Raw genomic sequence first — 24,042 nt, forward strand, 5'->3', positions numbered from 1 at the left:
AAGTTTGCTGGTGACACAAAATTTGGGGGTGTTGTGGATAGGCTGGAGGGTTGTCAGAGGTTACAGCGCGACATTGATAGGATGTAGAACTGGGCTGAGAAGTGGCAGGTGGAGTTCAACCCAGGTAATTGTAAAGCAGTTAATTTCCGTAGGTCAACTTTGAAGACAGAATATAATATTAATAGTATGACTCTTGGCAGTGTGGATCAGTGAGATCTTGGGGTTTGTGTCCATAGGGCACTCAAAGCTGCTGAGCAGGTTGACAGTGTTGTTAAGAAGGGGTATGGTGTGTTGGCCCTCATCAACCGTGGGATTGAGTTCAAGAGCTGTGAGGTAATGTTACAACTATATAAGACCTTGCTTAGACCTCTCTTGGAGTACTGGTTCAGTTCTGGTCACCTCATTATGGGAAGGATGTGGATACTATAGAGAGAGTGCAGAGGAGATTTACAAGGATGTTGCCTGGATTGGGGAGCATGCCTTATGAGAATAGGTTGAGTGAACTTGGCCATTTCTCCTTGGAGCGACGGAGGATGAGAGGTGACCTGATAGAGGTGTATAGGATGATGAGAGGCACTAATCATGTGGATAGTCAGAGGTTTTTTCCCAGGGCTGAGATGGCTAACATGAGGAGGCAATAGTTTTAAGGTGCTTGAAAGTAGGTACAAGAGGGATGTCAGAGGGATGTCTTTCACACAGAGAGTGCTGGGGGCGTGGAATGCACTGCCAGCGAAGGTGGTAGAGGTGGATACAATAAGGTCTTTTAAGAATCTCTTGGATAGGTACATGGAGCTTCGAAAAATAGAGGGCTATGCGGTAGGGAATTCTCGGCAGTTTCTAGAGCAGGTTACATAGTCGGCACAACACTGTGGGCCGAAGAGCCTGTAATGAGCTGTAGATTTCTATATTTTTAAACACGCACTAAATGCTGGAGTGTGTGATGCGTATGGACAGCCGTGGATTTGAACCCAGGTTGCTGGTGCTGCAGTATCACTACACTAACCAATAAGCTATTGTGCTACCCACCTTCCCCGCCCCAATTTTTCTGAATGTTGGCTAGTGTAAAATCAACCCTTTTCTTTCACTTTTCAAATATTTTCCCTGTTACCTACTTCCAAAATAAGTCTGCTGTGATCAGGTTGACTCAGAACACAGGGACTTGAATGACACACAAAAGACTAAAACTGGGAATGGATACTATTTTAAATAATTCTCTTTTGGGTGCTTTTTCTTATTGTTATGAATTACATATTGGATTTGTTTGTTTCGCACTGTTTAAATCTTCATTTTGTTGTTGGGTTTTCTGTCTGTAGTTTCACTGTAGAAATGCTTTAAAAAATTAATTAAAAAACTGGTAACTAGCAGCTAGGTGAACTTCCAGAAATGGCTGACTTTTGAATACCTGAGTTTTGGACATTAGAACCATCCTTCTCCATTCTTCAATTCCTGAGATTCCAAATGACATGTCTGACATCCATGGTTTTGCACAGCCTCCACATTATTCCATAATAGCATCTGACAGCTATTGCTTGCTATGCTTATCATTGCCCAACAAGCTTATCAAACAAAATGGGAACATATCAAAATGAAACAGCCTCCGAACATGCCAAAGGATGAATACTCTTCCATGTATTGTTGCTCTTAACTTCAGGGCATATAAATATTTGACTTTGCAACCATTCAGCTCTTCAAGCCTGCCTTGCAATTAGATATCAGTCATTCGCATTGTAACCTCAACATTCCTGTCTACTCATGATAATCGTTCACCGCTTTCCTTGTTAAGAATCTATCTGCCTCTCCCTGAAAACTATTCAGAATCTGCTTCATCTGGCTTTAGTGGAATAAAGTTCTACAAACTTATATTTTGCTGAAAAAAAATTACTCTGTGGCTAGTTAAGATCTGGAAATCCTTCCTTTTCATGCATATCAAACCTTGTTTGAAGTTGCTGTTGAATCAATGTCTTCTCAGGGAATATATTTCAGATGATAATAAATTGCTGCCTGATAAAAGTTCTTCCCATCTCCTCCCTGCTTCCATTAAAAGTTTTGTTTGAACTACATTTGGTTATTAACCTCCAACAACTGCCAAAAGAGATCATTTTTCTCTGTCAAAACTCCATATAGTTTTGACTATCTCTGCTAAAGCTCCCCTTAACCTTTTTGTTCTAAGGAGAATGATTTCCTACTTGTTTAGTTTCTTTCCTTTAATAATGTTCCTCATTTACAGTATTTTGTAAATCCTCTTTCTATCTTCACCAGGCCTTACAATTCTCATTGTGAGATTTAATTTTTTTCCCTATTAATATCAAAACCCAATATCGATCATTTTCATCAGGATCCCTAAAGCGGACTGCTTAAGGGTCTAAGCCGATGTGGAACTACCCCTCCATTGAGATTTACACAGGAGTTCATAGATGTTTAAGTAAGAAACAGGTGAGAATTATGAATGGGACTTACTAGTCCAGAGAGAACAGAAGTCACTCTGCAACTCTTTCTTTGCTGCCAAAGAATTGCTCAACCTGGGCTTGCTTTGTGAGTGATGCCTTCAAAAGACTAATGGTTTGCAATCCTGTTTTCTGCCATAATTAGCTAAATGCATAATTTGATCTGTCATGCAGTGCCTAGTCTTAATGAGAAATCAGTGGGCTGCCAAATTGTAGTGTTTATTCTCACCTGACGCTCCATCATGAATGCCATTTCAGTGACTTTAATTGTGGAGGTGGCAAAAAGGATTACTTGAGAGCAAAATATTTCATACTTATCCTCTTCTATCCATCCATTCTTTAGCAGTGGTCTCATTTACATCCATTTTAAGCACAGTGCAAATCCAATGAATTATGGTTGCGGAAAATGCTCACTTCCAGGTAAAATTATGACTCAATCACGGAACCTTGGATTTCTGAGCTCTAAGTTGCTCCTCAGTCTGTGGAATCCAGATAATTCACACTTTCAGGATTGCCACACTTACATGAAAGGACAGACATTTCATAGCTCTTCTCCTCTCTGACATCCTGGCATTTCTAGAGTTAAAGTAGTAGATTCAAAGCAGCCACCCTCCACGGGAATGTGAGTCATGTTACCTATATAAGGAAACCTGTCAGTCTGAGTCCAGCCTTGTTTGCCTTACTAAGACACACACACTCTCTCTCACACACACACACATGCACACACACACACACACACACACACACACACACACACACACACATGCACGTGCACACACAAGCACACAAAACACCCTGAAGGAAGTAGAAGCCATCTGAACCTGGACAAGAACTGAATTTCCTCAGCCAGAGTTCCTGGAAGGACACACTGAGGATCTGGCAAGACTGAATTATAAGGAGAACGTGAGGAACGAGGGGACACATTAGATCTATTTTGGAAATACCGGCCCTATATTCAGAAGCTTTAGCGGGTTGCAGCTTCTGACAAAATGGAGAGTCAGGTGAGTAAGATTTGATGGGGAAGCAGTTTGAAGTTGAAAGGAAGCTCAAAAAGTTGTTAAATGTTTTGTCAGTCAAGGCACCAGTTTATATTATATACCACCAGCTTTTGTGAAACTCTTTTACTTAGCCTGCTTCACATGAAGTGAAACAGTATTCTGGCAAGGGAGAAGCCTGTGCCTTATCTTGATCAGCAATGCCTAAGCTTGTCATTCCAGACTTGGTGTGTAGCACTGTTTAATCTTTGACAAATCCCAGAGGCACAGCTTTGCAGAGTATAGGGTTTGTGCTGGGAAGGGGCTGGAGTGAACTGGTGGATGTGGGGGAGTAAAGGAACAGAGTACTTGCAATAAAGGGGTAATCTTGAGGGAAGACTTTTGTCTGAAGCCTGACAACCCTAGGTCTTTCAAAAATGTCAGCAAATGAAATTCCCGCTGACTGGTGAGCATGACGCAATATATACCCCAGTGAGACTCAATAGTGGAAATAGTAAGGAAAGGATATCATGAGTGTAAAATTGTGAATGGTTCTGTTTGCCCTGAAGGTCATTTATTAGTTTCAGACCAAATGCTGTAGCAATTGTGTAAGTCTGAAAGGAGTCATCAACATGAAGGAAGGAAGTTCTTTTGAATGAATTCCTTCTCAGCTTGAGGTTTAATAAATTTATAACTAATTTTGTTTCATTAAGATATAGGACATTTTATTTTACAACCACATTTTGGGTTCTGCATAGAGCTGCCTTTCTGTCATTGGCAATATCTTGGTAATAAAGTTGCCAAATATTTAGTTGCCACTCTTGCCCCAGCATAGAGACTGCTTAGAATATGAATAACCCTTGCTTTATTATTTCACCAAGGACTTTCTATTGTTAACTCACTATTCCTCTTTCACACTATTTATTTAACTCTCTATCTGTCTGTTTATTTATGCATGTTTTAATTATATATGTATTTATCATTTATATATATATGTTAATTAAGTTATTTTTATTTTTGAAACATGGTAATTTTTTTGTTTTGCACTGTACTGCTGTCATACATGAACACATTTCATGACATATATCACTGATAATAAACCTGATTCTGTCTGATTCTGATTCTAACAATGCAAAATTGATAATTGGTGAATTGATTATGGGGAGCAAGGACATGGCAGACCAATTGAATAATTACTTTGGTTCTGTCTTCACTAAGGAGGACATAAATAATCTTCCAGAAATAGTAAGGGACAGAGGGTCCAGTGAGATGGAGGAACTGAGCGAAATACATGTTAGTAGGGAAGTGGTGTTAGGTAAATTGAAGGGATTGAAGGCAGATAAATCCCCAGGACCAGATGGTCTGCATCTCAGAGTGCTTAAAGAAGTAGCCCAAGAAATAGTGGATGCATTAGTGATAATTTTTCAAAACTCGTTAGATTCTGGACTAGTTCCTGAGGATTGGAGGGTGGCTAATGTAACCCCACTTTTTAAAAAAGGAGGGAGAGAGAAACCGGGGAATTATAGACCGGTTAGCCTAACGTCGGTGGTGGGGAAACTGCTGGAGTCAGTTATCAAGGATGTGATAACAGCACATTTGGAAAGCGGTGAAATGATCGGACAAAGTCAGCATGGATTTGTGAAAGGAAAATCATGTCTGACGAATCTCATAGAATTTTTTGAGGATGTAACTAGTAGAGTAGATAGGGGAGAACCAGTGGATGTGGTATATTTGGATTTTCAAAAGGCTTTTGACAAGGTCCCACACAGGAGATTAGTGTGCAAACTTAAAGCACACGGTATTGGGGGTAAGGTATTGGTGTGGGTGGAGAATTGGTTAGCAGACAGGAAGCAAAGAGTGGGAATAAACGGGACCTTTTCAGAATGGCAGGCGGTGACTAGTGGGGTACCGCAAGGCTCAGTGCTGGGACCCCAGTTGTTTACAATATATATTAATGACTTGGATGAGGGAATTAAATGCAGCATCTCCAAGTTTACAGATGACATGAAGCTGGGTGGCAGTGTTAGCAGTGAGGAGGATGCCAAGAGGATGCAGGGTGACTTGGATAGGTTGAGTGAGTGGGCAAATTCATGGCAGATGCAATTTAATGTGGATAAATGTGAAGTTATCCACTTTGGTGGCAAAAATAGGAAAACAGATTATCTGAATGGTGGTCGACTAGGAAAAGGGGAGGTGCAATGAGACCTGGGTGTCATTATACACCAGTCATTGAAAGTGGGCATGCAGGTACAGCAGGTGGTGAAAAAGGCGAATGGTATGCTGGCATTTATAGCGAGAGGATTCGAGTACAGGAGCAGGGAGGTGCTACTGCAGTTGTACAAGGCCTTGGTGAGACCACACCTGGAGTATTGTGTGCAGTTTTGGTCCCCTAATCTGAGGAAAGACATCTTTGCCATAGAGGGAGTACAAAGAAGGTTCACCAGATTGATTCCTGGGATGGCAGGACTTTCATATGAAGAAAGACTGGATGAATTGGGCTTGTACTCGTTGGAATTTAGAAGATTGAGGGGGGATCTGATTGAAACGTATAAGATCCTAAAGGGATTGGACAGGCTAGATGCAGGAAGATTGTTCCCGATGTTGGGGAAGTCCAGAACGAGGGGTCACAGTTTGAGGATAGAGGGGAAGCCTTTTAGGACCGAGATTAGGAAAAACTTCTTCACACAGAGAGTGGTGAATCTGTGGAATTCTCTGCCACAGGAAACAGTTGAGGCCAGTTCATTGGCTATATTTAAGAGGGAGTTAGATATGGCCCTTGTGGCTACGGGGGTCAGGGGGTATGGAGGGAAGGCTGGGGCGGGGTTCTGAGTTGGATGGTCAGCCATGATCATAATAAATGGCGGTGCAGGTTCGAAGGGCCGAATGGCCTACTCCTGCACCTATTTTCTATGTTTCTATGTAAAAGGATTTTGTGTTCTTCCCCAGTTGCCTCATCGTGGCTACTTGAAAAACCTCAATCCTTCCCCACTGACACCTATATCTATCCACTTCCCCAATAAGGTAACCCCCAAATACTGATTATAACTTGATTACTTCATCATACTTAATTATAGCATCCACATATATGCCTCTCCCCACCAATTCAAACATCCTTGCCCTGCCCTCCAACAGATACCATATTTTCCTGGCTCAGGACCACAGTCCCCTAAATTGGTCCCCATGGATTATCACATCTCCCCCCCCCACTCCCCCCAGTTCTTTCTTAAATCAGATACTCATTCTTCTTCCTCTTCACATCCCGCTCACTAGCTCAGATAACCTCATTACCTGTAAATCAGTGCCTTCCTCCAGACCCAAGTACAACTACACACTAACCCCATATCCTTCCAGTACAGCTCGGTACTCCACCATTGGCCATTCCCCTATGTACAACTAGTACCCCATCCAGTAGATATTTCCCGTAAATGCAGCTCAGTAGCTTTGCTCTGCACATAACACAATAACCCTCTGTAGGTCAATAACTCGCACACAACTCAGTCACATCTTTCATGGACTCAGATAACACATCCCCCCCCACCCCCGTACTCTGAAAATGTCCACTCTCCTAACATAGCACCAAGATCCCATGGACCAATTCATGTTACCAAATGTTCCCACAGCTACAGAGGTGCCACCTCTCCTCTCCTCGATGGACTATAGTATTGATTGCACCTGCCAGACTTGATCTGTAGCAGATAATAAGTGAACCAATATGAGGTATAAGCCTACTTGTTTCACCTTTACCAGTCTATCTATGGCATCACTGATAGATGTGATCAATGCACAGACCTTGTGCAATCAAAGTCTCATGTTTCCAGAAAGGAATCCTGCCACAATATTGAGTGGGACTGTCATGGTGTAAGAGGGATAGATGCAGTTAATCAATAACACAAGAGATTCTGCAGGTGCTGGACAGTACAACACACACAAAGTGCTGAGGGATCTCAGCAGGTCAAGCAGCATTATTGTAGAGGAATAAGCAAGATCATGTTATTCTTCAAAAGTCTTGGCCCAAATTTTTGACTGTTTATTATGCTCCAGGGATACATACAGAACAGAACGGTTTTGCTGCTCAAGTCTCCATGAGATCTGTGGATCATGAGCTGTAGCAGAAACATAACCACGTGATCTGGCAAATCCCTTATTTTCTCACTACCAATAATTCTCCATTGAATGAGAGATTCAAGAACAGCATCATAAATGTGGTTTCAATCTACTGAAGCTATAAAAAGATACATATATGACATAAGACCATAAGACATGGGAGCAGAATTAGGCCATTTGGCCCACAGAATCTGCTGTGCCATTTCATCATGGCTGATCCATTTCCCTCTCAACTCCATTTTTCTGCCTTCTCCTTTCACATCCTGACGAATCAAGAACCTATCAACCTCCCCCTTAAATGCACCCAGTGATATGGCCTCCTTAACGTCATGGAGTTTTGAATTTACTGCCCATTAGAAAATAGTCAATGCTTTTGTTCCTTCTACCAAAGTGCACGACTATACATTTCCTGACACTGTATTCCATCTGACACCTCTGCCCATTCTCCTAAACAGTTTAATTCCTTTTGCAGCCTCTCTGCTTCCCTGGCCTCCCACCCATCTTTGTATCATCTTCAAACTTGGCCACAAAGCACTCAATTTCATCATGCAAATCATGGACGTACAGCTTAAAAATAAATAGTCCCAACACAGACCCCTAGTCAATGGCAGCCAATCCGAAAAGGTCCCCTTTATTCCCACTCTTTGCCTTCTACCAATCAGACAATACTAGTACCTTTCCTGTAATATATGGCCTCTTATCTTCTTTAGCAGCCTCAAGTGCAGCACCTTGTCAAAGGCATTCTGAATACCTGAGTACACACATGCTCCGATTCTCATTTGTCTATCCTGCTTGTTATTTCTTCAAAGAATTCCAACAGATTCATCAGGCAAGATTTTCCCTTAAGGGAATCATGCTGACTACAGCCTATTTTGTCATGTGCCTATAACTACCCTGAAACCACATACTTAACAGTTGACTCCAATATGTTCCCAACCTGTGAGATCAGGCTAATTGGCCTATAATTTTCTTTCTTCTGCCTCCCCTCTTCTCAAAGAGTGGGGTGACATATGGAATTTTCCAATCCTCCGGAAACATGTCAGACTTTATATATTCTTGACAGATCATTACTAATGCCTCCAAATTTGCTTTGGCTACCTCTTTTAGAGCACTAGGGTGTAGTCCATCAGGTCCACGTGACTAATCTACCTTCAGATCTTTCAGCTTCCCAAGCACCATCTCCATAGTAATAGCAACTGTGCTCACTTCTGACCCTTGACATTCTTGAACTTCCGGCATGCTTCTAGTATCTTCCACAATGAAGGCTGATGCAAAATACTTATTCAGTTAGTCTGCATTTTCTTGTCTCTCATAACTACCTCTGCAGCATCATTTTCCAGTGGTCTGATATCTACTCTCGCCTCTCCTTTACTCTGTATGTATCTGAAAAACCATTTTGTATCCTCTTTGATATTATTGGCTGTGGCTGGCTTAACTTCTTATTTTGTCTTCCACCCCCTCCCCATGGCTTTTATAGTTGACTTCTTTGGGTTTTTAAAAGTTCACAATCTTTTAACTTCCCACTAATTTTTGCTCTATTATATGCCCTCTCTTTTGCTTTTATGTTGGCTTTGACGTCCCTTGTCAACCATGGTTGCATCATTTACCTTTAGAATACTTCCTCTTCTTTGGGATGTATCTATCCTGCACCTTCCAAATTTCTCCCAGAAACCCCAGCAGTTGCTGCTCTGCCTTCATCCCTGCTAGTGTCTCTCATGCCTCTTTATCTTCCTTTACTCTACTGAATACTGATACATCTCATTTTGACTCTCTCTCAAATTACAGGGTGAATTCTGTCATATCATGATCACTGTTTCTTAAGGGTGCCATTACCTTAAGCTCCCTAATCACACCTGTTTCATTACATAACACCCAATCCATCTCCGAGTGAGCTCAAACACAAGCTGCTCCAAAAAAAAACCTCAAAGACATTCCAGAAGTTCTCTCTTTTGAGATCCAGCATGAATTTGATTTTCCCAATCTACTCTATCTGCATATTGAAATCCCCCAAGACTAACATAACATTGCCTTTTTTGACATGCTTTGACATGCAATTGGTAGATCACATCCTAGATACTGTTTGGAGGCCTGTAACTAACTTTCATCAGCGTCTTCTTTCCCTTGCAGTTTCTTAACTCTAACCCCAAAGATTCTACATCTTCCAATCCTATGTCACCTCTTTCTAAAGATTTGATTGAATTTATTAGCAGCCACTCCTCCTCTGCCTGTCCTTATGATAGATTGTTTATCCTTAGATATTAAGCTCCCAACTATAATCATCTTTCAACCGTGACACCGTGATACTCACAACATCATTCTTGCCAATCTCTAACTGTGCTACAAGATCATCTGCCTTATTCTTTATACTGCATGCATTCAAATATAACACCTTCAGTCCTGTATTTGTCTGGATTGCTGGATACATCAGAAAGTTATGAGACCATCAATCCGGCAACTAAGGGGCTGTATCACTGGCTAACTTTTTGTTCTACGATTATATCACCGACGTTTTTCTGGCAATGTGGAAAACTGATCAGGTATTTTCTGTTCACTAAAAGCGCATAAATCCAAGGCAACTGAATATTGGTACAATCAGCCTATTTTCAGTCTTTAAAACTGCAGTGGAAGTGCCATCAAACAGTATGCACTCTACATGCACTGAAAACCAATTGGGTTTTGCCTGAGCCATAGATTTCCACTTCTCAGACTTAATTATTCCAAACATGGACAAAGAGGTTGAATTATAGCAAAGAAGTGAGATTGACTGCCTTTTGACATCAAAGCGACACTTGACTGAGCCAAGGCATGAAGAAGCTCTAGCAAAACCAAAGACTATAAGTGTTTAGGGGGAAAGAACCCCAGAAATTGTACTCATTCCTTACACAAAGGAAGATGTTTGTGAGGTCAGTCATCACAGTCCCAGTTCCTCAATCCAGGAACTTCTCTGGGCATTATCCTAGGCCCAGCTGTCTCCTGCTGCCTTATCAAAGAACTTCCTTCCATCAACTAGGGTGACACAATGATATGACAACTAATACTGCTTTCTCACAAACAGAGGTCCTCAGTTTGGTCCCAAGCTTTGATGCTGCCTTTTTGTGTTTATTTATTCTCCCTGTAACTATATGGCTTTCCTCTAGATGCTGAGGTATTCTTACACATCCAAAAGATAGCTGGTAGGATAATTGGCGATTTACTATAAGTTGTGCTGTTGTAGGTGAGCGACAGGAGAATCTGGTTGTGGTGGTTGGGTTGAGGGGAGGGGTGGAGTTGTTGAGGAGGAGGAATGGGCCTGTGAGAAAGAATAGGATATAGGAATAATAAGTGAGGGAACAGCACTGAGTGATATACTCTGAGGGGTGATATCAGTGTGATGGGCTGCATGGCATCCTCTGTCAAAAGGAAATGTGGAAACTAAGGTCAGAAGTGGGAACGTTTGCTTATGGCTGCACAATGTTTAATTCTATTGCGAACCACCCAGAAGGATAAAGGCAGCAAGCCCATGGGAACACCATCACCTGCAGGAATACCTCTGTCAAGTACCATCCTGATTCAGAAATACAGTATATTGTCTTGCCTTCATTGTTGCTGGGGACAAAATTGGGAACCTCCTACTTAGTAGCGCTGCTGGAGAATTTTTATTAAAACGACTGCAGGATCATCTCTTTGTCCTTCTGAATTATAATGTGGGTTGGGTAATGAACATGAGCTTTCCTGGATTCCAAGAAACAAACTAAAAGAAATTCCTTTCCCCAGTTCAGATACAAATGCATCAAAAGAGATACCTTTCCTCTCTACCTCCTCTCAACTCAGGAACTCCACTCTCCCTCCCTTCTTCGATTTACTGAAGAATGCGAGTAATTGATGTGACACCACAAATATCAGTAGTTTTTGACTTGAATGTGAGTTTTCTGCATCTGCTGCCTGAGGCCAGCCAGTAGGCTTTGTAAGGGGAGCTTACATTCCCAGCGTTTTAAAAGCCAATTTGCACTACTGATGCATTATATCTAATGACATCTCTTGCATGTTTCAGCGTGGAAATTCTGCTACCAAAGCAGTGGAATGTGGAATGGGAAAGATCTTGAGATTTCACTCACTGGTCTGTTACAAAGTGTGTTGCAATCAGGCAGTAACCTAACTCCCTCTGCAATATGCTTGCAGTAATTCTGAGGCACCATTCCATTTATATTGGGGAAACCATGGGTTGAGAAGCCATTTAAGACAATGGTTAAAAAATGTGTTCACTGATATCAATATACTGTATCCAGGTTGTGTCAAATTTGTACAGAGTGTAGAATGTTGTATATAGTCATAGTTCATGAGTAAGTAATGAATCCACGTTTTACCTTTTCAAGGATATCATGTAAATTCACATCGGAAAATATATCAACTTGCTAAGAAAATGTCACAGGTCATTGTGCTTTTTCTGATACATAGCCATCTTTTACTCTGAAAGACAATGATAACTTGTATATGGACAGAGTTGTACATGGTATGAAGTTTGGAACTGTGTAGACAGTAGGGAGGATAACCGGAGATCCCCGATGAAACTGAATATCGTGAGGTCCCAACTGGAACACTTCTGCTAGAAGAATAAATCAGGAAGATCTAGATTAAGTGGCAGAGTTGTAACATGGGTGGAGGAACAGAGGGACCAGGGTGTGTACATTCATCAGTTTATGAAGGTGACAGCACAAGCTGCAAGATAAATTATTAATGGTGGTAAGTCATTCAAAGCTTTCTAACATGGTTATTTGGGCACAGTCAGAGTAATGCACTCAATTCTAGTCACTGCTTCTTTGTAAGGATTTCAAAGCCACAGGGTAGGCATATAATTGAGGCCTTCTGGTTACTATTGGGGAGAGAAGGTTGAAAGGACATTTGCTAGCTACATATTATATACTAACAGATCCAATAGAGAAAAAATGGTTTCTTTTGTGGATAACCAAAATATATGAGTTCAAAGCAACATATTGAGTGGAAACATGAAGAAAACATCATTTATGCACTGATTATGATCCAGGAAACACTTCTTGAAATTGTATTGAACACAGATTCATTTATGGCACCCAAAAGGGAACTAGGTTACTACTTCAAGGGAAATGTTAATTCAGAATCAGAATCAGATTCAGGTTTAATATCATTGGTATATGTTGTGAAACTTGTTGTTTTGTGGCAGCAGAACAATGTAATACATAATAAAAAAACTATAAATTACAGTAAGATATATATATATATAACAAAAAATAAATTAAATGAGTAGTGCAAAAAGAGAGCAAAAAAGGGAAAAAAGTTACCGATGTAGTGTCAATGGATTTATTGTCCATTCAGAAACCTGATAGCAGTGAGGAAGAAGCTGTTCCTAAAACACTATGTTTCTGTACCTCCTCCTTCATGGTAGCAATGCAAAGAGGGCATGTCCTGGGTGATGGGGTCCTTAATGATTGATGCCTCATTTTTGAATGGTCTCCACGGTACGTCTGTAGAAATTTGAGAACGTCTTTGTTGACATGCCAAACCTCTTTAAGTTCTGAATGAAATATAACCATTGACATGCCTTCTTTGCAATAAGTTGGATGCAGGATAGATCTTCAGAGATGTTAACATTTAAGACCTTGAAATTCCTCACCCTCTTCACTGCTGAGCCCTCAATGAGGACTGGTATGTGTTCCCTCCACTTGCCCTTCCTGAAGTTCACAATTAATTCCTCAGTCTTACTGACATTGAGTGCAAAGTTGTTGTTGTGATACCACTCAACCAGCTGATGTATCTTGCTCCTCTACACTTCTTCATCACCATCTGAAATTCTGACAATAATAGTTGTGTCATTGGCAAATTTATAGATGGTGATTGAGCTGTGCTTAGCCACACAGTCGTAGGTGTTGAGAGAGTAGAGAAATGGACTAAGTATGCATCCTCATGGTGCACCAGCGTTGATGGTCAGTGAGGCGGAGATGTCATCTCCTATCTGCTCTGATTGTGGTCTCCTGGTGTGGAAGTCAAAGAACCAGTTGTAGAGGGAGGTACAGAAGCCCAGGTTTAGGAGGTTGTTGATTAAAACTGAGGGAATGATAGTGTTGAATGCTCAGCTGTAATCAATAAACAGCATCCTGACATATGTATTGCTGGTGTCCAAGGCAGAGTGGAGAGGTAATGAGATTATATCCCTGTTGACCTATTGTGGCGACAGGCAAATTGCAATGCGTCCAGGTCCTCGCTTAAACAGGAGTTGATTCTGGTCATGACAAACCTCCCAAAGTATTTTTATCACAGTAGTTGTGAGTGCAAATAGGTGATAGTTTTTGAGGCAACACACCCTGCTCTTCTTGGGCACCTGAATGATTGTTGATCTTTTGAAGCAAATGGGAACCTCCAATTGTTCCAATGAGAGATCGAAGATGTCCTTGAACACTCCCACTGGCTGTTTGGCACAGAGCTTTCAGTACTGTGGGGATCTGCATAGGTGTAGTTTTATTCTCCCTTTCAAAGCGTGGATAAAAGCTGTTGAGCTCATCTAGGAGTGAAGCATCACAGCCATTCATGATGTTAGGATTTGCTTTGTAGGAAGTAAAGTCCTAAAAACCCTGCTAGAGCTGATGTGCATCCAGTTCCATCTCCAACTACAAGTGGAATTATTTTTTCACTCTAAAAGTAGCTTTCTATAGGTTATACCTGGACCTCTTGTATAATTCTGAATCACCAGTCCTGAATGTCACAGATCTAGCCTTCTGCAGACTGCAAATCTCCTGATTCACGCATAGCTTTTGGTTTGGAATATTTGGTTTGTTCTCAAAGGCACACGTTGTCATCCACACAGGTCTTGGTGAAGTTGGTGGCAAGTGTGGTATATTCATTCAGATTCGGTGATGAATTGCTCAATATTGTCCATTCTACTGACTCAACATGGACCTATAAGTACCCCTTCACCTCCCTCCCTTGACCATTCCTTCTTGGTCCTCACTACTGGCACTGCAGTCTTTAGAGTAGAAGTATAGCACATGATTGGACTTTCCAAAGTGTGAATGTGAGATGGCAAAGTAAGCGTTCTTGATGATGGTGTAACAGTGATCAAGTGTGTTGGCTCCTCTGGTTCTACAGGTGCAATGTTGGTGGTAGTTGTTCTGAGATTTCTTCAAACTGACCTGCTTGAAATCTCAGGCAGTGATAGGGAAGGCATCAGGGTGTAGTGTTTCATGACTGTGTTCAGCTCCATCAGTACCTGCCTGACGTTGGCCTGAGCTAGAATCTACACCACCACCAGGATGATTGCAGAAAACTCCCTTGGCAGATTTAATGGATGACAATTTACACCAGATGTTCCAGATCAAATGAGCAGAACTGGAACAGAATCATCACATCTGTGCACCACGATGAGTTAATCATGAAGCAATCTCCCCCACCTCTACTTGTAAAAGACTCAACTGACCTGTCTTTGCAAAGAATGGTGTTAACTGGGGCTGCAGCACTACTTCTGAAATAGCGGTGGTGAGCCATGTTTCAATGAAGTAAAGTATACAGCAGTCTCTGATGTCCCTCTGGTACTGCAATCTTGCTCTGAGGTTTTCAATTTTATTTTCCAGAGAATGTACATTCATCAGCAGAATAGCAGTGCTACTGGGAATGAGGAGCAATTGGGCCAGTCTGATGAAGAGCTATCATGAGCTTATTGGACAAAATGGGCTCTTGAGTGTCAATGATTTCATGTCTCTACCTTGTTTTAAAAAAGGAAGTTGATACAGTAGGAAGAATTCACATGGATGATTCTCAATTGCATTCAAAATGCACAGGAACAATGTCAAAAGGCCCCAAGGGAATTCTTCCATCAGACAGAGATATTAAGCTAGAAATACTCAACAGGTCAGGCAGTATCAATGGAGAGAGAAACAAAGTGTTAGATGGATGACCATCTATTTGAAACATCAGCTCTGTTTCTATTTCTCTGCAGAGGATGTGTAACCTGCAGTTGGGTGTATCTCCAGCAGTTTGTACTTTCATTTTAGATATTCAGCAGGTACAGTTACAAGTTTTGCTTTTGAGCTCTCTGGTGTCCTGTCCAATAAGATTATTCCTTATGCAACATCAGTAAGAAGCCTTAACTAGTCATTGTTTCATTGTTATTGGCAAGAAGAACCTGCCCACATGCAACTATTGTGTTTTCCTAGATTACAGTAATGTACAACATCTCCACTAAAATGTATTGATTAAACTTTCAGAAGAAGCAATAATGGATTGAACAGTCGTACACTGGGCGGATTAGCTGTCTCACAATCCCTGTAACCTGACTCTGATCCCAATCTCCATTGCCATCTCTTAAATGTTTGCATGTTCTCTTGTGATTGTAGGGGTCTCACCAAGTGCTCTGGTTTCCACCTGCAGCCTGGTCTGCAGAATAAGTGGGCTGGGTAAACTACCTCTGGTGTGGGTGACCTGTAGGAGAATAAGCAGGTGTGAGAGAAGAGTTTATAGGGAAATAAGTGGGTAATGGGAGAACTTGCATTGACACAACGGGCTGAATGGTCTCCTTCTACTCATGTACGTCCCAAAAATTAATTGGAGTAGACAACTTGGCCTCTAAAGCTGTGACTACCATTTAATTAAATCATAGATGACCATCTCCTATTATCATGCTAATATCCATTTCTTACTCTAGTTCTGTTTAATGTATTACTAATGTTCCAAGCCTACTCTGACAACACCCCCAAACCTTTCCTTCGCAATATTGACAAATGCATTGGTGCTGTTTCCTGCAATCATGCTGAACTCATCAATTCATCAACTTTGTGTCTGATGTTCTCCCCGGCCTCAGATTTACTTGGTCTATCTCTGACACTTTTCTGTCCTTTCTTGACCTCTCTGTCTCGGTCTCTAGAAAATATCTTGACTAAACCTTTTCCCAGCCTGTCACATGTAAAGATGCTGTACCATTCTCTTAGTTCCTCTGCCTCCTCTTCCTGTGATATCAGTATGAGGCTTTGCATTCTAGAACATCTGAGATGCCCTCTTATTTCAAGTAACAGTGTTTTCTTTCTATCACCATCCAATGCTCCCGGTGTGGCCTCCCCTGCATCGGTGAGACCCTACGCAGATTGAGGGACCTTTGGTCTGTCCACTGCAAAAGTTAGGATCTCTCGGTGTCTACCATTCCCATTTTGATATGTCTGTCCATGGCCTCCTCTACTGCTATAATGATGCAAAACTCAGGTTGGAGGAGTAACACCCCATATTCGGTGTAGATTGCCTCAAACCAATAGGTCATCAATTTCCCTAACTTGTGGTAATCTCTTCTCCCTCCTTCTCTTTCTTTCCATTCCATCTTACCCCTTCTCTTCTTCTCATCTGCTTATCACATCCCTCTGGTTCCACTCCTCCTTTCATTTCTTTCATGGCCCACTCTCCTCTCCTCTCCTCTCCTCTCAGAAACCTTCTTATTCAGCCTCTTACCTCTTCTACCTATCCTCTCCCAGCTTCTTACTTCATTCTCCTTCCCACAGCCACCCACCCTTCCCGTCACCTGGTTTCAGCTATCACTTACCAGCTTGTACACCTGTCCCTCCCACCCACCCTCATACTCTGGCTTCTGCCTCCTTTCTTTCCAGTCCTGATGAAGGGGTTCAGCCCAAAACGTCAACTGTTTATTCATGACCATAGCTGCTGCCTGACTTGCTGAGTTCCTCCAGTATTTTGTGTGTGATGCTCTAGATTTCCAGCATCTGCAGAATCTATTAAGTTTATGTTAATGATTAGTACTCACGCTTCTTATCACCCAATCTGCTTTAACCTACCTGTCCAAGTAGCCCTTGTTTTACTCCTCAGCACTACGTTAGAAACTCTAAACCCTTGACTCTCAAGCTAGTTACGAAGTAGGGTTGGTGACCTAAAACATTGAGCAGATTCTCTTTCCACAGGTGTTGCTTGACAGAATTCTTCCTTAATTCGAGTATCTGCAGTTTTATCGCAACTTTTATTTATTATCCACAGGAACGGTTAAGTCTTTTGCATAACCAGCATCTATATCTGCTTTAAATACATCAGCGAATCTGCTTCCTCCATCTTTTGAGGACTCATAACCACCTGAAATTAAAACAAAATCACCTTCTTTTCTGTTGTTTAAATAGACTACCTCTTATTTTTGTACACGGTAATTACTGGGTCCAGATTTTCCCACATGGAGACAAGTAGATTTCCCTCCTGTCACAACTACTCAGGATCTGATATATTTCAATCATCTAACCACTCTCCTGGACAGCCTTGAGATGATGCACATATTTCTAGCAAGCAGCGTTCTCTGTTCGCCAAATACCTACCATCACAGAGCAGACCTCTTACTTAAGGAGTTAGGAACAGGAATAGGACAGCTGCTCCCTTGAAGGGACTCCACCACCATTCAATAAGGACACTGCTGATATTTTACCTCAGTTTCATTTTCCTGCACCACACCCTTAATCTATAACTTTCTTACACCTATCAATCTGAGTTTTCAATGAACTCAGTAACCAAACCTCCACACCCCTGAAAGGTGGATAAGTCTACAGATACACCACCCTCCGAATTAAAAAAGTTCTCCTTAAGTATCCCTTTCTCCAAAACTGTTATCCCTGGTTCTGGATTCTCCAGCCGGGGAACTATCCTCCTGACATTTCACACCTTTCAATAAGATTATTTTTGATTGCTCTGAACTCTAGAGAATACAGGCCTAGTTGACTCCGTCTCTCCTCATATGACAAGCCCACCACCCCCGCACCCCCAGAAGCAGTCTAGTGAATCTATGGTAAGTATCTCCTTTCTCTAGTAAGGCAATCAGACCTGCAAACAGTACTCCAAGTACAGAATTTCAATGAGCTGCCGGAATTGCAATATATTTTTTAGGCTGAATACCAACATGTGTGCACACCTCTACGTTACCTGAACATCAGCATTCCTTGTCCCACCCAAAATTATGCAAGCAACTCTGATATTTGGATAGGTCTTACAAGTATCCGCTAAATCCAAAGGCTGCAGAGAGACAAGCCTGCGTATGTGAAAATGTGTGAAAGTGTAGATCGAGTAGTGAATATGAAAGGAGTGTTGTGGTTGGAAAGGTAGGTAGAGTAGAAGTGAGAATTTGGGAGACTAAATGAATGTGTGAGTGATTATGAGAAAGAGTATGAGATTGCAAGTGTACATGCCAGAGTGAGACTGAAAGAGAATGTAGAGAATGAAAGAGAATGTAGAATGAGGGAAGCCACAAGACCTTCACATTCTTCACATTTTTATCCATAGGTTCTAACCACATTAGAGAGGAAAATTGATTAACTTGCAGCCACCTCTAAAGTGGCTGAGCAAGCCACCACCTCTATCAAATCATTCTCAGCAATTTAAGAAAGCCCCTTGACTTCCTTCTCAAGGGCACTGAGGGATGAATAATAAACACCTGCCTTTCCAGGTGCCTGCTGATACTGAGCTGTCTTCAGAAAAGTGATTTCACAGTCTATTCCGTTTGGTAGAAGGATCTGTATAAGTTAGTTTACGTTGTCCGACACAAATGTTTGAGATCCTGCAGGTGTTGGAAATCTTGAGCAAAGCACACAAAATGCAGGAGGAGCTCAGCAAGTCAGGCAGCATCTTTGGAGAGGAATCAACTTGCAACATTTTGGGCTGAGACCCTTCATCAACTCAGGCAGCATCTACAGAAGAAGAAAAAAACAGTAGACTGATAGTTTTTAGGTGTTTAGGGGATCAAAAGAAATAGGATTAGCACAGGAAAATGTGGGTGAAATCAATGGCTGGCAGAGCAGACAGAAGGAGCAGGGTGACCTACTCCTTCTTCTATTTCTGATCTTGCTTCATTTAGGTACTGTCATTTTATGTTCATTTTTGAAATAATAGAAATTTTTGAATCTATTTTTGAGGTTAACATATTGTACTCTGAACCAAGATTGAATGCTTTGCCACCTCTTAGCCCAACATCAACACTAAATGAGGAGTGACAAGACTGCAGTTCACAGGAATGGCATTCTGTATTAAATATGAATGTTTCTTCACTGAAAACATCTTTAATATCAAGATAATTAATTTATATAAAAACTCTTTCCTGCTGGATTGTGGGTATTGGTGGCAAGGCTGGTACTCGTCTCTTCTCCCTCATCATCCTGAGGAGGTGATGATTGCCATCTTTTTGAATAACGGCAGCCAGTGACCTGTCGGACATTTTTTCCACCTCACAGGGGCTTAAGACTCAACTGTCAAGATTTGGGATTGAAGTCAATAAATGGACCAGCGCAGGACAGGATGGCAGGGAACTGTTCCTTCCCACGAGGCTTTGCAAATCCTTCACTATAAATTTGATAAATGATATGACAACATCTGATCATGAATGCTAACACAACTGGGAAACGTAGCACTGGGAGTTAGTTCTGCCTGACAGTGCACTGTCTTTCAAATAGTCCACAGGCTTGTGCTTCATAAATAATCTGGAGAAACACGAAATCAGAAAGAACTTAGGGTTGGGAGCTTACCCGCAAATTGCTACAGCACTTAAAGTCCTGAGGTAGATTATGAACAGGGAAGGCATCGTGATCTTGCATATCTGAAGCATATTAAAAAGAAAAATCACCTGACCTGACGGATCCCTCCTCCTCTCTCACCTCCTTCCCATTGTTATAATGGAGCTATGAAGGAGTCAGTTTTCTTTTGCACTTTTTTCTACAACTGCCAAGGACAGCAGCTCAGAAGAACAGGAGAATGAGTGCCTCAATGTCAAAGTCATAAGTAAAATCTAGCCAAACAGTTTTAAATCCTGGAGGCCAGTCTATAATGGAGTAGGGTTAGCAGGTTAGCTAACTACACAGCCTTTTATTGTGAAGGCTTTGGGTGCCTCAGAAAGACCACAGAAGGAAATAAATGAGATAGCATTTCTACAGAATAACTTGGCAAGTAGATTAAGAAACTGGACCTAAAGGTGTAAGTTATTTCTCTGTGGCTCTGCTGAGGGGTAAACAGAATTTAACAAGCAAACATTGCTATAAGATAAAAGACGTAGTCAGTGATTTCCACACAACATGGCCTCAGACAGGCAGCAAGTGATGTTTTTCTACGGATACTGGTTGAGGGATAAATATCTGACAAGGTGCTGAAAGAAATCCCTACTTTCACACCCATCTGGTTAGAAGTTTCATACAAAAGATGGCACCCCTGAATCTGCAGCATTTTCTCAGCATTGCTGACTGTGCTGTCAGCCTGGATTATGTCAGAATGGGACTTGAACCCGCTATCTTCTGACTTAGAGGCAAGAGTGTGTTGACTGCTGCATATAGTTGAACTAGTCTGCCATTACCTTTTCCTCAAATTGCCATTGAAAGAACAGGTTTCTAATCCCATCCAACTGCATTACTGACACACAGAATAGAAAGGGAAAATGCTAGAAACACTCAGCGGGTAAGGCAGCGTTGATGACAAGAAAAACAGAGCTAACATTTCAGATAAAAGACCCTTCATCGGAGCTCTGTTTCTCTTTAGACCAGGGGTTCTCAACCTATTTTTATGCCAAGGACCCCAACCATTAACCAAGGGGTTCATGGACCCAGGTTGGGAACCAATGCTTCAGACAGATGCTGCCTCCTGCTAAATGTTTTTAGTATTCTCTATGTTTACTTCAAATTTCTGGTACTGCAGATTCTTTTCCCCTGGATTTTCATTGATGTAGGGAAGTCTTTGAACTGCTGATAAACTTGTTAGGATTCCATTTCAACTGGCTGTACCAGTGTCAGTTTGCCAGTTGACAAATGCAGTCGGGCAGGCTGGATGTGCTTGTAAATCCTCTTCTTCCATTTGTTAATCCCATTCTTTTATATCTTTTTTTCTATTTGAACCAGTAGATTCTGTTATTCTAGCAACAAGAAATTATGGGCAATGTTACATTTTTAGTTGAGCCTCTGCTGCTGATTTTATTGAAGTGCCAAATTTTTCTGAAGGTTGACTGATTTAATTGCTTACACAATGTAAAAGAATTCAGAGGAAAATATTTTTCTACTTTCCGTAACGTACAAAGGCTATGAATTTCCTCAGATATGCACCTACTTTCTCACATTACTTTGATGAAATTTTGGACCCTACTTTTAGTCAATACATCTTTCATGACTAAGGCAGACCTAAAGAGAAATGACATGTAAGTTGGTGGTGTTAATCATTTCTCATCAGGTGCATAGAGATCTACCTTATTTCATGTTTCATGAAAAATGGAAATTAGCTGCAAAAATTTATGAATTTATTTTTGTATAGATGGTTATATTCATAATCAAATCATCAGAGCCATGGAAACTTCCATAAATTAATCACTACGTTATGTACAATGGACAGAGAAATATATTTTGTTTTCATGAAGCTGCTTCTCTTTTAGAGAATATAATGTGCTTAAAGTGGAAGGTCCAGCTGATAGGAATCAGAATGTAAAAGGAACAAATGTCGATAACAGCTCAGTCATATTTTAGGAATGTCAAATAAGGCACTTCGGTTTCCCAAGCATCCTATGAATTTTCATGTCAAGACACACAGGGCTATGGCATAATTAATCTGACTGCAGCTTGCTGGGTGTGACCCCCTACACAGATATTCCTTAAAACCTTCCTGACTGAAAACAGCTGTTAGATCCCTTTCAGAGTAAAAACAGAAATTGAATCTGTGGCAGCTTAAGATATTCAGATAGTTTTTGTCCCTTTATCCTCAAGGGAGGGAAAAATATTAATTAAAATAAAACCCTGCTTCCAATAGTTGAGCTAACTCATGCACTTCACTTGCTGGGTCTTTGAAATGCTGGTGGTTTCTGTCAATTGTAGTGAAGACTTAGACAACATGTCCAAGATTACAAATAGGAATTTAGACAAGAATGAGCAATGCTGGACATGCACACACACTCACTCACTCAATCACACACTGACTGACACACTTATCTCTCCCTCTCTCTCTATCTCTCAAACACATACTCTCGCTTATATTCTGTCACTTTTTTTCTTACATGCACACTCACACACGTATACACTCAAACACACAAATACACACTATCTCTCATGTACATAACTCTGTCACACTAGCTCACACACCCTTGCGCACTTACACCTACACATTGTATCCCTCTCAATCTCAGACGTACACTCACAATACACATGCCTTCACATTCTCTTCCTTTCACTCACACTCTGATACGCTCACTGTCTCCTTCTCTGATCTGGACGCACATTCGTGTACATGCGCTCTGTCCCTTTGTCTCTCATACACACGTCACACTGCAATACATTCTCTCACTCACATACATGTATGAAAACTCCCTCGCATAGATTTCAAGTCTCTAGCTGTCAACATCTCTGAGAATATAATCTGGGCCCAACATATCAATGCAGCTTCAAAAAGGGCATATAGTGGCTATATTTCCTTCGGGGTTTGAGGAGATTTGGTACGTCACCAAAGACATTTGCAAATTTCTATAGATGTACCATAGAGAGCATTCGAACTGGCAGCATCACCATCTGGTATGGGAAGGCTACTGCACAGGATCGAAATAAGCTGCAGAGGGATGTAAACTTAGTCAGCTCCATCATGGGCCTCCGTAGTATCCAGGACATCATTAAGGAGCGTGCCTCAAAAAGGCAGCCATCACCCAGGACATGCCCTATTCTCATTGCTATAATCAGGAAGGAGATACAGAAGCCCGAAGAAACACACTCAATGATTCAGAATCAATAGGCTTCAATAGGTTTCAACAGATACATTTAATGTCAGAGGAATGTGTACAATATACATCCTGAAATTCTTTTTCTTAGCAAACATCCATGAAAACAGATGAATGCCCCAAAGAATAAATGACAATTAAAAGATTAGAACCCCAAAGTCCCCCCCAGCTCCCCCCTCCCACGCACAAGCCAACAGCAAGGCAATGACCACCCCACTCCCACCAGCAAAAAAGCATCAGCACCCTCCACAAAGCACTCAAGCGTGCAGCAAAGCATCAAAAAAACCATAGACTTGCAGTACCCCAAAGACTACTCATTCGACATACCACAGGCTCGCTCTCTCTCCCTAATAAGGGAAAAAGAGGTGTCCCCGTATCACAGTGAGAGGGGAAACATAACAAGCAACATGCTGATTTACGATGTTGAATGTCTGTTGCGTCGCTTTTTCCAAACTCTGAGCCCAGAGAGTTGGCACCATACAGATGCAGCTCTCTGGACACACAGCCCCCAGCAGCTAACCCGTTGCTCCTGATGTTCCATGTTTTCACGCGACCGGCCCAGAATCAGCACAGCTCCAGAGCCACAAAAATCCAGAACTCTGACGGTGTGCTCGCTTTCCAGGCCGCATCCTTGGGATTTCAAAAAGCGGCCGATCGTGAGGCGCTGAGAGCGGGTCCCAATCCCGCAAAGAACCGACGTCAGAGTGTAACTCCAGGTCAGGGTCTTCAAAGGAACCTTGAAAAGAGAAAAAAAGAGATATCAGAGATAGAAATAGAGCTGTTTCTGAAGATGCATCAAAGAAGTCGCCATTTAGCGCCATCT

General features: G+C 41.6%; 1 protein-coding gene across 1 annotated transcript in view; it reads left to right on the forward strand.

Moving 5' to 3' along the window:
- The first annotated feature begins 3,177 nt into the window (after positions 1-3,177).
- Positions 3,178-24,042, forward strand: part of LOC134348141 (E3 ubiquitin-protein ligase Midline-1) — a 429,310-nt gene continuing 408,445 nt past the window's right edge. Inside the window, exon 1 of the mRNA XM_063051087.1 lies at positions 3,178-3,445. The gene's annotated coding sequence lies outside the window, so the exon portion shown is untranslated. The remainder of the gene's footprint in view (positions 3,446-24,042) is intronic.

This window comes from Mobula hypostoma, chromosome 6, assembly GCF_963921235.1.
Source record: "Mobula hypostoma chromosome 6, sMobHyp1.1, whole genome shotgun sequence".
NCBI lineage: Eukaryota > Metazoa > Chordata > Chondrichthyes > Myliobatiformes > Myliobatidae > Mobula > Mobula hypostoma.